Source organism: Mesocricetus auratus, unplaced genomic scaffold, assembly GCF_017639785.1.
Source record: "Mesocricetus auratus isolate SY011 unplaced genomic scaffold, BCM_Maur_2.0 Super-Scaffold_6730, whole genome shotgun sequence".
In the NCBI taxonomy this organism is placed as follows: domain Eukaryota; kingdom Metazoa; phylum Chordata; class Mammalia; order Rodentia; family Cricetidae; genus Mesocricetus; species Mesocricetus auratus.
In genome coordinates, this window is record NW_024429184.1 from 106091270 (window position 1) to 106105274 (window position 14005).

Here is a 14005-nt window from a genome sequence, read left to right on the forward strand (position 1 = left end):
AGATAATGGGGTGACATATACTTCTTATGTCCTAGTGTGTGAGTGTAGGCAATATGCATATCATTGATAACAGAATGAAATGCATATAAAACCCCCATCTCTAGCTTTCTATGTATCTTAGCCCTCTCTCTTTCCTTCCCACCTCCCAACAGGATCTCAAACATTTGCCTCAAGCTCATGGCATGGCTGAGGCTGGTCTTAAACTCTTGATCATTCTGCTGCAACATCCCCAAAGTTTGGGTTTCATGCATGTACCACCATACTTGGCTTTATAATCATATCTTTTACTTTTATAAGATTTCTTTTGCCAGCAGAATTAGTTTCTTAATGTCCCTTCCCTATCACTCTCCTATTCACCTAAAAAAAACCTGCTGGATCTACTCAGTGAAAATGGCCAGGTCCCTCCTTCAAACACCCGGTGAACAACAGCATTATCTGTTCTTACTCTACTCTATCTTGTTCATCCCATAGAGTATTGCTCTTGATGACTAGATTTCCACCAATCCACACTACTCACCTCCTGGGGCAGTTCATTCATCAATTCAGCAAAAGTATTTGGTGACCACATAACATGTGCAAAGTCCTGTGCTATGCTACCAGCTGGGCTACACAGGAAGATATGAAGCATGCTTGTACAGCTCACATTCTACCTGGTGAGGCAGACAGTAAACAAGGAAAGTAACAATCAATGTTCATAGTGTTTGAAGCAGGAAATAAGGAAAAAGAGGAAAGGCAAGAGACAGGGAACAAATACCCTGGGTCTGTTGAGGATGATCAGGAAATATCTGTAAGGAGGTGTCCTTTAAACAAATCTACAAGTATGAAAGTGTTTTAAAATTACATTCTGCAGATGCTTCCACAATCCTGAATATACTAAAATACCAGTAAGTCATAAACTCTAGTCATGTGAGCATCATGGTATGCAAATTGTATTTCAACAAAACTGCTCAAACAATAGAATTCTGATATCCAGCAAAAGTAGAAGCAGAGAGGAGAGATTATCATATTACCTGTCACTGCTAGTTGAGGATTCTATTATATAAATTGGGCATGTTCTTAGCTTTGTCATTGAATTAGCTTTCTCAGAAGGGTAATCAGTTATCCATCTGCACAACAAATTTTATATTTCTATTGATCTTTCTTCCTTTGTTCCCTATTTTTGTGAGTTTATGCTTTTAAATTTTTCCTTGGCACAATATTTTAAAAATATTTATTCTCTCCCATTTTCTCTCTCTGTCTGTCTGTCTCTCTGTCTCTTTCTTCCTCTCCCTCCATCCCTCCTCTCCTCCCTCCCACCCCTTCCACCCTCCCTCCCTCCGTGTGTGTGTGTGTGTGTGTGTGTGTGTGTGTGTGTGTGTATCTGTGAGACTGTGAGTGCAGTGCAAAAATAGAGCAGAAGAGGGCATCAGATCTCTTGGAGTTGGAGTTACCCACCAAGCTATTTTTTCTTTTTTGAGACAGAGTCTTATCAAGTTACTCTGTCTGGCCCTTTGGCACACCTTGCCCAGGTTGTTCTTTGCTATAAAGAATTATGTAAAACCAATCAATCTATTTATTCTTTCTTTCTTTTTTCCTTCCTTCGTTCCTTCGTTCCTTCCTTTCTCTCTCTTTCTCTTTCCTCTTTCCTTCCTCTCTCCTTCCCTCCTTCCCTCTCTACTTCCTTTCTTTCTGGCTTTTCCAGACAGGGTTTCTCTGTGTAGCCCTGGCTGTTCTGAAACTCACTCTGTAGACCAGACTGGCCTTGAACTCACAAAGATCCAACTGCTTGTACCTCTCAAGTGCTGAGGTTAAAAGGACATGCCACCATCATACGGCTGCTATATTTTTGATGGAGTTTAATAGCTTTTTTTTCAAGACAGGGTTTCTCTGTATAACAGCCATTATTTTTAATTAATTTTTTTGGTGGGGGCATGCTGCAGGGGTGTGGGATGGATATGGAGGGTCTGGGAGGTGAGTGGGATTGGGATGCATGATGTGAAATTCCCAAAGGGTGAATAAAGAATTTTGTAAAAACCAATCAATCTATTGATAATCAATGTGTCAATCAATATTGATTTAAAAATATGGGTCTAAAAGACTTTATATGACATCTACTGATTAAGTAGAGGTGTTTTGCATGTCATATATTGACTATGTAAATGAGTTTTGCAAGTCATGCATTTATTATATAAATGAATTTGACAAATCATTCATTGATTACGTAAATGTGATAAAGATAGAAAACAACATTTGGGAAGAACCAACAACATTGACTAATACATCAATATGGTGTATCAGGAATCATACAATGCAAAATTAATTAAACGTTAGTATTTGCTATTTTCTCCTAATCAGTGTTGCTGCCCTTCCATTTACTTTATAAAATTGTGATAATATCACAGTCTTTTTTTTGTTTGTTTGTTTTACAAGACAGGATTTCTCTGTATTGTTTTGGAGGCTGTTGGTCAAGCCCGTCCTCGAACTCACAGAGATCTGCCTGCCTCTGCCTCCCGAGTGCTGGGATTAAAGTCGTGTGCCGCCACTGCTGTCTAGTATCACAGTCTTACTCACTTTTTATGTTTGTGTAATAAATACCCTGCAATGCTGATGAATAACTCCAGCTATATTTTCTACATATTGTATGTCATGAAAGCTATTGATATGTATGTTATATGTAGTGACCACCTACAGAGTATACATAGCAGTTTCAATGATCTCAGTAGATTTTCTCATTATAATCGTTCCTGTATCTTGCCAGTATTTATAATTTTCTATATTTGCAACTACAGTGGCTCCTACTTTTGCAAAAGGTAAAATGAATAGCATGAGTGGGGCTCCAGGCAGTTTTGATTTCTTTTTCCAGAATGCTGGTTTGGAATGCTTCAAAGGTTCATCATCAAGCATGGTGGTTTGATTTGAGCTACATCTCTACCAAAACTAACAATCAAACCCAAAATGACAAGTTGAGTCCTGAGTGGTATCAGATAAACCAGCCACACGGAGTCAAAGAAAGATCACTCTGCTCAATGTGAGAGGGAGACACTAGCACACTGGTGCCTGTGGGGAAAGTAGAGGGTGAGTGTGTAGAAACAAGCTTAGTTCAACCATCAAGTGACTCCAGTAATTTTTATGTTTAAATGAGATAAACAGGCAGAGACCACTCACCACTTCTGTTAACCGTTTGGCATTCGTGATGTATTTGAACCTGCACAGTCGTTTCACATTTGACCCTTCCCACTGCCAACGCTATTGCTTGCCTGTTGCTCTCATCTCTGATCGGCCAAATTTGCCATTGCTTTGTAGGACAGTGGTTAAGGGCAGTGAAGGGGAATGTTGCTATTTTTCTGAGGGCTGATTGTGACTCTCATCTTGGAAAACTACCTTGTGCTTTTAAGTTGTGGGGTCACTCTATCCTCCCCTGAATAGCCACTCTTCTTATCTTTTCACTCACTGCCTATCTCCCAGAGAACACTCAGTGTATTCACCTGCTTTTTGCATTTTTGGAGTGTGCAAGGATTCCTGGGTCTCATGTTCAGTGCCAAGCATTCTTTCCCAGACCCTCTCTGCTTAGTTATTCCATGGTATAATTTCTTCTTCAACATTTCTCTTCTACTTTGCTGTGAGCCTTTCCTGAGCCACTGGGAAAAAATAATTAGAGTTACAGAGCATCTGTGTATGGGCTTTTTTCAGAACTGACTGATATTAATATTTATGCTTGAATGTGGGGTATGGGTAAATGAAGAAAATAGGTTGAACTTTATTTTCTCTCTGTCATTTCACAAGGATGTTTTACTTACCCCAGAAAGTATTTCCCATTTTTCCTATTATTTACCTCTCTTTGACTTCTACTAAAGCACACTTAGTCTTCTGTTTTGTTCTTTTCCTTGTTCTTCTGTCCCTGTTTCTTGTCTCCCATCCCTACTTTTTTTGAGCTGAAGGTTGAATTTAGTCCCCAACACAGACTGTCTTAGTCAAACATCTATTGCTGTGAAGAGACACCATGACCAAAACAGTTTTTGTAAAAGAAAGCAATTCCTTGGAGCTGGCTTACGTTTCAGAGGTTTGGTTCATTATTGTCAAGGTGGGAAGCATGGTGGCATGCAGGCAGACATGGTGCTGGAGAGGTTCTACATCTGGGTCAGCAGATAGAGGAAAAGGAAAGACACTGGGCCTGACTTGAGCATTGAAAACTCAAAGCCCACCCCACAGTGATATGCAACCTTCAACAAGGCCACACCTACTCCAACAATCCACATCTCCTAGTAGTGCCACTTCCCTGAGCCTAAGGGGGTTACTTTTATTCACACCACCATATGGGCTAAGCATTTGCTCCTCTGAGAGCATACTTTTCTCTTTTGAATCATGAGGTGAGGAGTGGCAGACATAGAGAACCTTTTCTTTCTCAACAAGACCTGGTGACTCTCTCTACACCAAAACACATGGAAAGCAAGCTACGCTGGCCTCTATGCTCTAGGCTGGGCTCAGCCTTGAAAATATCCACAACCTCGATTCATTGATAGGTAGTTTCAGAGACTAAGGCAAAAGGCTTCACATGGGCTGAGGCATTCATCAAATTAATGTCGGAAGGCAACATTCCTATTTTATGGTGAGGATGGGGTTCTGAGGCTGAGCCAGGCTGATTGAAGCTGACCCTACTCAGTGTAAGCCATTATCACAGAAGAGTGCACTGGACTGTTTCTGTGTTCAGCACTCTACCCCTTCCTGGTTAGGTCCTGGAACTCTATAAGAGACCCAGGCTCTCTTTTTCCAGGAGCAGATAGTAAATATTTTAATCAAATCACAGAAATTCCATTTCAATTGCCCTATCTTTTCAGTAGTCGTTTAAGCCAGTCCCTGCATTTCGCCAAGTGACTTCCATTAAAAATTCTTGTGAACTGACTCAACTCAATTATTCTCATTGGATGCATTTCCATTTCTTGTCTGGGAGCAATTCCATTTATTTTCTCATGTGACAAGGAAGAGTGCAACCCTCTGGATACTCTTCCCTGTTAAAGTCAGACGCCACTTGGGTGAGACACTCCGTGTATGGCTTAATAAGAAGTAAGAATGACCCAGGTATACCAAATCTCTCTGAAGTGTTGCCCACCTGTGAGCTTAGGTGATATAATATTTATCCCAAGTTCATAAGCATATTGAGATGATATTTTTGAATATATGCTGCCTAGTGAAAGCCACCAACCCCTGGAGGTCTTGAAAATGAATTAGAAGGCCAGCCACAGGACAGGTTAGTATAGGAGGGAGGAAAATGTAAGGTGGATACAAAAAACCCATTTTTCTTAAGTACTTTAGTAGTAGTTGAACTTTATAGCTTCATAGTTGTCTTCGGAGTGGGAGAGAGTAGGCAAAAGCAGCGTTCAATTATGAGGCTAAGAAGGGGTGTAGGCAACGTTGAGGACTCAGGTTCTGTGAATCCCTGCTTTTCTCTTCAGCTTTGTTAGCATTTTTCCCCTCTCAGTAACACTAAGGAGTTAAGGAGACATAAACCCGAGATGGAATGTTAAGTAATGTCCCATGATCACAAAGCTAATACAATCTGACCACAGCATGAGCTGTGCCCCACAAGTCCCTAATCAGACACTGTGCAATTTAATAATTTAAGATGGCAGGAAAGCAGAAAGCATGTTTTCAGAAGGGGTATATCTGAAATGTTGCGTGAAGAGAAGCTCTTCAAACCCCAAGCTCCAAGGAGCACTGACTGGTTCAGAGAGCTCCATTCCCAATACTCATTCTTTATGGGTCTTAGGCCGGGAAGCGGCCTGTAGAGCTCTGCTGCTCCATGCATTGCACAGTTTTGCTAAAATGATTGAAAAGGTAGCAGCAGGAGGTTTTAATTTTGTATGATGTTAGAGTCCCTCTTCCTCATCGGTGTTCTCTCTTTCAAATTCATGCCCCATGAATTGCTTTCTTTCTTACCTTCTTAGCTCATTTGAGAACTCATAGGCACATACCTGTGCTGGGGAAACTCTCCTTTGGGATTTGGAATTCTGACACCTCCTTTGGGAAAACATTAGACTCCCTCAAATGAATAATTGCATAAACTGTTCTTTGTTATATACATCCTCAGTGCTCACTTTCTTCCTTTAGATAGTGTCTTAGAGTTTCTACTGCTGTGAAGGGACATCATGACCACAACAACTCTTACAAAGGGAAAATTTAATTGGGGAGGCTTATGGTTCAGAGCTTTAGTCCACTGATACCATGGCAGCATGGCGACATATAGGTAGACACGGTGCTAGAGAGACAGCTGAGAGTTCTGGATCTGGATCTGCAGGCAGCAAGAAATGACAGGGAGCTATACTGGGCCTTGTTTGACCATCTGAGATGTCAGAGTCAGCCCCCAGTGACACACTTCCTCCTACAAGGCCATACCTCATAAACATTTATGGAAGTGTTATCAGAGAAATTTAATATAATGGAATTAATCTAAAGTAAGTGTTTTTTGTTGTTCTTGTTATTGTGCTACATAAGGCAATTTGTAAGTTAAACCATGTAAAATTGCCATTGAGAGAAGTCTAAAGGTGGTGGAATCCTGGCAATACATTATAATTTCACTTACTCTTTGCACTTGGCATCCTGCACAGTTAGGTTTGAATGTAGGTGTGGTCCCATGGCAATTTCACTTTCCCATAATCTGTCTGACAGAGAAAAATCTGACTATAAATTCTATTTTTAATATTTCTGGGGAATATTAAATGTTCCTTTGCAAATGAATTCTGCTGTTTCTATTATTGATTCCATTTTGTAGCATATATTCATAGTGTTTGGTTTATATAACTTTGTGGGGCAATTACTTGATGAACTAACATGAAAAGAAAGCCCTTCTCCTTAGTGTGAATCAGTACAATCAGACCTTGCATTGAAAAGTAGCCTAAGCTGATGTAGAGTAATCATATTTTTTCCCGGTGGTGCTGAGGACTAAATTCATGTTCTTCTGCAGGCTATGAATGTACTATTACTGTTGAGGGGTTTCTCCAATCTCTAATATGGTACACGTCTGATTGGTTTCACACCTCTTGAGCTATGGGTATAGTTCAAATGAAACACACTCATATACTCTTAGGTACTCTAGAAGTAGATCATATGATCTATTGGAGAAAACCAGTATGATTTTGAAATAGAAATAATTTCAACCAGACTCAAATCCTTATGTAAACATCTTGCTTTATTGTAAGACTTCATACTTTTTATAACTTGCACTCCTCTGAGGGGGAAAGATGCATTCAGTTAATTACATACCAGTTTTTTATTAAGAGCTATCAAATTTAAAATACTCAAAATCAACAAATTTCATTTTATTTTTCCTTCTTTTTGAGTGTCCAGGGTTTAAAATATTACCATCTTCAGTGATAAAAAGCAGGCCTCACAATCATCTAGATATTGATTGCTTCAGTAGATAAAGGTAAAGCGTTTCCTAGGTTACTGAAAATGAGCGATAACAAGAAACACCTGCCCTCAAAGGTTACAAACCCTTGGACACAGCTCGGGGCTCACTCTCAGCATATTGATCAGCACTGAAGTGCTTTTGCCTCTACCCCTGTTTGGCTCCCTGAGGGCTCAGCAGTGGTGATGTTTCTGTATTAGGATAACTACATCTCTGCTGCATCTTGTTTTAACTGCTTCACACAGAAGTATAACAGGTTGGTGCTTGTGTGTGTGTGTGTGTGTGTGTGTGTGTGTGTGTGTGCGTGCGTGCGTGCGTGCGCGTGTGTGTGTGTGTGTGTGCAGTGAGTATGTGTGTGGTGCATTGGTGCTTACGTATGCCCACATATGCGCATGAACAGTCCAGAGGAAGACATCCAATGTCTCATTACCCCTCTGTCTTTTATTCCTTCAATTCAGGTTCCCTTACTGACCCTGACACTTGTCATTTGGGGGCTCTGCCTGTCTCTGACAACTAGTGTCAGGGTTATAGACACAGGTAGCCATGCATGGCTTTTTTATATGGATGCTCAGGATTTGAAATCAGGTCTTTGGGCTCTCATGCTTGAGGATGAGTATTTTTGTTTGGTAAGCCACTTCCCCAGCCTGTCTTTTAAAATGTGGACACAATGTGAGATTCATTTTCCTCATTCTAAAGTCTCCCTTTTCAGGGCTGGAAAGATGGCTCGGTGGTTAAGAGCACTGGCTGCTCTTACAGTTAACCAGGGTTTAATTTCCAGCACCCACATGGCCGCTCACAATCGTCTGTAACTCAAGTTCCAGGGGATCTGACACCTTCACACCAGTGCACATAAAATAAATTTAAATAAATTATAATTTTTTAAAGTCCCCCTTTCTTTCGCTGAAATTACATTCAGATGGTAAGGGTCTTCTTCATTATTATTTTTCATATTTTTCTCCTCTGTTCTTTTTCTTCTTTCTCTTCCTAATTTTTATCTCTGATTCTTTTTTTCCCCCCTCCGGTGGTCAAAAAGTGAACTGTATTGTTTCTGGAGAGTGGAGCTCAGGAGTTCCTGGTAGGGTGGGTCCATTTCCTCTTCACCACCACAGGCTTCTAGCATTGCAGGATGACATTGGCCCTGCAGAAGCTGCCATGTGCAAATCAGGGGGTCCCTGTTCTTGAGGAGCCTGGTGTTGCTGAGGGTAGCCCATATGTTCTTGTTCTTATTGATGGTGATTTGCTCACCAGATCTGTGTTTCACGACCACTATGAACCCACTACTATTGGCCATGAGCTCCTTTCCCATAGTCTTAAAGTGAATCAGTCGATTATAGCGGGAGGAGTTGTTATTGGGCTCGGTGCTGTGTGTCTGCTTATTCCTCTTGATCAGGAAACTGGAGCAGTTCTGAACAGCCAACCGTTGCAGATGCACAGACGTTGTGCTGGCCCCTCTCACTATGGGTAGCCAGAGACAGAAAGAGCTTCATCTTTGATTCTATTGTTTCTCCTCTTTGGTTTCCTCCACAGTACTTGGTAAGCCAGTTTGGCGCACATAATATATTTATAGTAAACTTATGTAATAAATGGTGATTAGATCCACACTGCTTCATTGGATTTAATTATTATAGATGCTGCTGATATGTTGTGTATAAAGTAACATTACCGTAATACTAGTAATTAAACAGAAAACATTTAATTAAGAATAGTTGTTTCAATGGTAATTTTAAATCTCTTAATTTATTTGTTCTCACTTTAGCTTAATTTGGGGGTTTACTGTAATTTTAAATTTAATTTCAAGATCTTAATTCATTTAATAATTTAATTTGCTCCTTCCCATGTGACAGTTTAGAGAAAATATCCATAAGGAAGGCCTAATCAATAGTTTCATGAAAGAAACAGTGAAAGAAATTAAATGAAATTTCTTTTTTCTTCAAGGCATGTTTGTCATTTTAATGCCTCTCCTGGTTATTCTCATGAATTCCATGGGGGTCACTACACATGATCATATGTTTCTGTCAGATTGAGCATCCATTGTGCACAGCACATACATGACATCTCTGGCCAACATCTGAGCAAATTATAGATCAACTCTGTAACAGGGGCAGATAATGAAACCTCAAACCTATCTTAGTAACAGGAGCAATGAAACTGCAAAGTTACAGCTTTGTCCCTGGGCGTGGAAAGAAAACCAGCTAAAAAAAACAGGAGGCAGGTGGTCTGGAGGACCATAGCCTGCCTGAGACAAGATAGATGCCAATAACTCCATCAGAGCAGGGCATGGTGGCTTCCACCTCTACTCTTAGACTGAGGCAGAGAAATTTCTCAGGTAAATTATTCACATCATTATTAAATAAAATAAAACTTCTAAAATTGTGTTAGGCTAGTTCATTTTTTTCTACTCTACCTGCCTTTTCCACGTACCAGCATGTGCTCAGTTCTCTAGGAGTACAGACTTCAGAAGCATCATGTGTCCATCTGAAATCACCCATCATTCTCAAGATGCCATGGCCAAAACTTCTTACGTTTCTTAAGACCCAGCTTCTTAGTTTCTATTCTGAGCCAAAATTGTTTTGTTTTTTTCTTTTAAGACTTCCTTCAGTCTTTCCTCTGAGTTGAATATAATAATTAGAAGTCTTTTCTAAATGCCAAAGCAGTGTGATACTTGGTAACAAGCTAGGCTATTCAACAGTGCTGACATCTGTAGGCCGGTCAACTTGATGGGTCTGGGTCAGATCCTTGGTTGCTGGCACAAGTAAGTTACTTGAGAGCCTTTGCTTTGTTTTGTGGAGGAGGGGTGTTATTTGATACAAAGTATTTATTCAAATGTTTAACATATTAATAGATGTTTATGGCCTTGGAGGTAATAGCATTTATTCTAAAATTTAAGAAATGTTCTTAACTTTCTGTTACTTTTATAGTTTCTGTCCTTTTGGTTGGCTATCAAAGGCCAGCATGGTAGAGCTTTCTTACAGTTGCAGAAGTTTAGAGCCTATAACCATTGTGGCAGTAGGCAGTCAGGCAGGTAAGGATGGTTCTGGGGCAGTAGAGACATCTTGAGACAACCACCATGAGGCTGAGAGAGAGGCAGAGAGAGCTAACTGGGAATGGCATGGGGTTTTGAAATCCCAAAGCCTAGTTACAATGACACACCTCCTCCTACAAGGCCGTACTTGTTAAGTCAAATAGTTCCAACGATTGGGGCCCAAGTGTTCAAACATAAGAGCCTATGGGGGTCTTTCGCATCCAACCCACTGCAGTCTGTCAACTGAGTGTTCCACAACACAGTGCTACTGGGTTGTTCCCTCGGTTCTGAAGTATCAGACCACCTACTTCTTGGCTCTTCATACTGACTTCCCATCAAAGGGAACCAAGTCTTCAGCTTTCCCCTGCAATTAACCACATCATCCAGTGTGGGTCCTCCAGTCTAGAGGAGTGATACATAGGCAGCCATGAGGTGCCAGGAACTGGCAGGTACAGCAGAGGCTCAGTGAGTTCACTGCAGATTGCAGGAGGGGTAGATGGCTTCCTTTGCAGATACATTTTTAAAAAATCAGTGGTGACCTCAATATGTCATCCGATATTTTTGAAAGGATTCTGAAGTACAAGAGCTATTCATTAAATTTGAGTTTATATTTTCTCCTTTTCCGCAGCCCCCAATTTTCCTATCAGTCATGGTTCCTAATATCCCTCTATCTCCAACCACACTGCCAACTCTGTCAGTTACTGAAACATTGTCATGAAGGAACAGTTTACTTTTCTTTTTAAGAGATGAAAAGCAGATCACAGAGGCAGAGTATTGGTGACTTTCTGGATTGTTCTCCAGTTCAGAACACTTCAGCTTAGGTTTTGAATTACTATTCATTATTTTATGTTGGCTGGTAAAGTGCTTCTCAAGTAATTGATTCCGCAAAAATCATTCTTTACTTGAAACAATTGTCAATTTCTTCATTTGTGTAAGATATCTAGTTATATACTCCAGAAAACTGACACATGGAGGATGAGTGGTGACAATGTTTCAGCGTGGCATTCTACCCATTAATACTTGCACTATGTATAATTTTTCTGTGGGAACCTTTTACTGCATTTTGTCATCTCATTTGAAATGATTTATATGTTATTCATAAACAGTTTTTCTTTATTACCTATTAAAACCAAAACCCTAAGAATGCAGGCAAAGTGAAGGGTGTTTTATTCAGTGGTCCATTTTTTAAGCTCCACAAACAGGCATGAGCACCTCTGCTGCCTGTGCTCAACTCTGCAGGGAAGAAAGGATCGTTTGAACACTGGACTTTCTTTCCTTTCATCCTTTCCCTGTTTCCTTTGTAACGCACACTTTTCTTCAAAGTCTTTCTACTCTTTTAATTTCTAAATGAGTTATCTGATTTGTAAAGCTCTCCTCTTTCCTCTCCCTTTTCTGATGCCCAATGAAGTTTGAGAAGTTCTCAGTTGCTTCTCACCTTCATCACTGACAAGCCTAGATAATGGCCTCTTTGCTCCACTACAGGGATCCCATTCTAAGAAAGTTAGTGTCTCGGTTTCAGTCTTGAGGGCTTTAACTGGAAAGTGGGTGACTTTTGGGTCCTTTCTTTGTCATTCTCTACTTGCTACATATCTTATAAGCAGACTAATAGCATGTATCACTGGAAACTTCCTGAGAAACATAGGAAACTACGGTCAGGGACTCCTATTCCATAACAACGAGTGTTATTCCTGATTCCAGTCATAGTGGCCATTGTTCGTTCCATCTGACCTACATTAATTTATAGAAAGCTTTCATTGAAAAGTTATGTCCTTTTATTTCTTGACTCAAAAGGCAATTAGCCTGAATGTTGTTTGAGAATAGACCTCCCTTTTTTCAACACGATTGTACAGGGTAGAAAATAGTAAGATTTCTGATAGAACCAAATGGGAAATATGTCCTTTTCTTTTTAAAGAGTAAAACAGTTTAAAAGCCAGCTGCCAAAATGAAAGACATAGCTCAAGCATCTCCCAGAGAAGTTCTCAAACTTATGTTTCCCAGTTTCTCTTAGAATTGTAGAGCAACCATCACAGTCATTATGAAGAATTGGGTTGTTGTTGGTTATATGTGAATGAAATTCTTATTAGTTGTTCAATGCAATCCTAGTATTTTTGTGTTATGAATGTCCAAATTACATATTATTGACTAAAATAAATGCCTTGCAGTTTTCACTATTTGTATTTTCTAAGAGTTGTTTAATTCAACATGTACAGTTTATTCTGTCACGGTTTCATTAATGAGAGAATATCTTTATTATGTTGGAAATAATAAACATGAGCCTAATGACCATACCATTTTTTGTTATTGTTTGGACTAGTTGGTGATTGTTATTTAGTTAGGCTTGAAAGTGGTTCTCTACACATATGTGTTCTTATCCTCCTTACTGGGTAGTTAGTGGTTCTTGGTCTATATACTACCCAGAAAGAATTTAATGATGCAATTGTATCTTGGAAAAACAGTTGAATAAACCTCTCCAAGCAAGGGAGAAATAATCAAAGGGAATGCTACAAATAAAATATTTGGTTTATTTTTATAAAAAATACATTGACATTGGGCACTTGTAGGGTTCTTAGAAATTACTGTCTAATTTCTCTGCACACACTGTGGCCCTTCCCACACATTTTGCTCATACCAGAGTCATATTTAAAGTCCTTGAAAGATCCATTTTCACATATAGAATCCGTGTTCCTAAGGATGGTGGTCAATGCCTTCTGTTTCTTGTCAGTTGTGTCATTGGTTTGACATGACTGTCTCACTCTCTCTGCCCCTCTCTATTGAATCTGTACGTTCTCCAGAACATCTGGTCCTTTCCTACGTTCCTTCTTCCTTCATGAACTCTACCACAACTTCTACATTGCTTTTGTGCTTCTTGGCTCAGCCCAGATGTCTCTACTCCTAGGAGCTCCTGCACCCTTCCAAATCCTCTGTGCTGATGTCACCATGGCACCCACTTACTCTACTGTCTTACCACTAGACTGACCATGAGCTAAGTGCATACAATGATAAGTTACTTAAAGAGTCTTAGTGAATCCATCAAAATTGGTTTCTCCCAGCAGATCACTGGATTGTCTCTCTTATTCATGATCTTGAGGCGTTCTGCTCAGGGAGGGGGGGCATCTTTCAACTCACACCACCATCTTTTTACAATCCACTGCTAAGGTGGGAATATCAGCCTTCCCGGATTCACTCAGTCACTGCAACAGACTACTTTCCTATGGATTGTAAGTTATTCTAAAATATGCAGAAGACAAAGAAAGCTAAGTTGTGCATGGTTGGAGAAAACACGTATTCTCTTTATAGTGAGTGTATGCATATTAATTAATGTGTTAAATAAAGGTCCTTGAAATGTTATGTTGACCAGAACATCACCATCAAACCAGAAAACTTTCTGATTTGACTATCTAAGATTGCACTGATACTTCTCCCACCTTTGATGTCCATTCAGACATTCTGTTACAGTCATTTACCACATCATTATTATGTGACAAGACTCTGCCAGGTGTCAGCAATGTGACTGCCTCATGTTCTCTGTTTCCAAAGAACTCAAAGATATAAAGACAGAAGGTTGTTTATTTCTTTTCAGAGGACTAGAACCTAATTAAAAT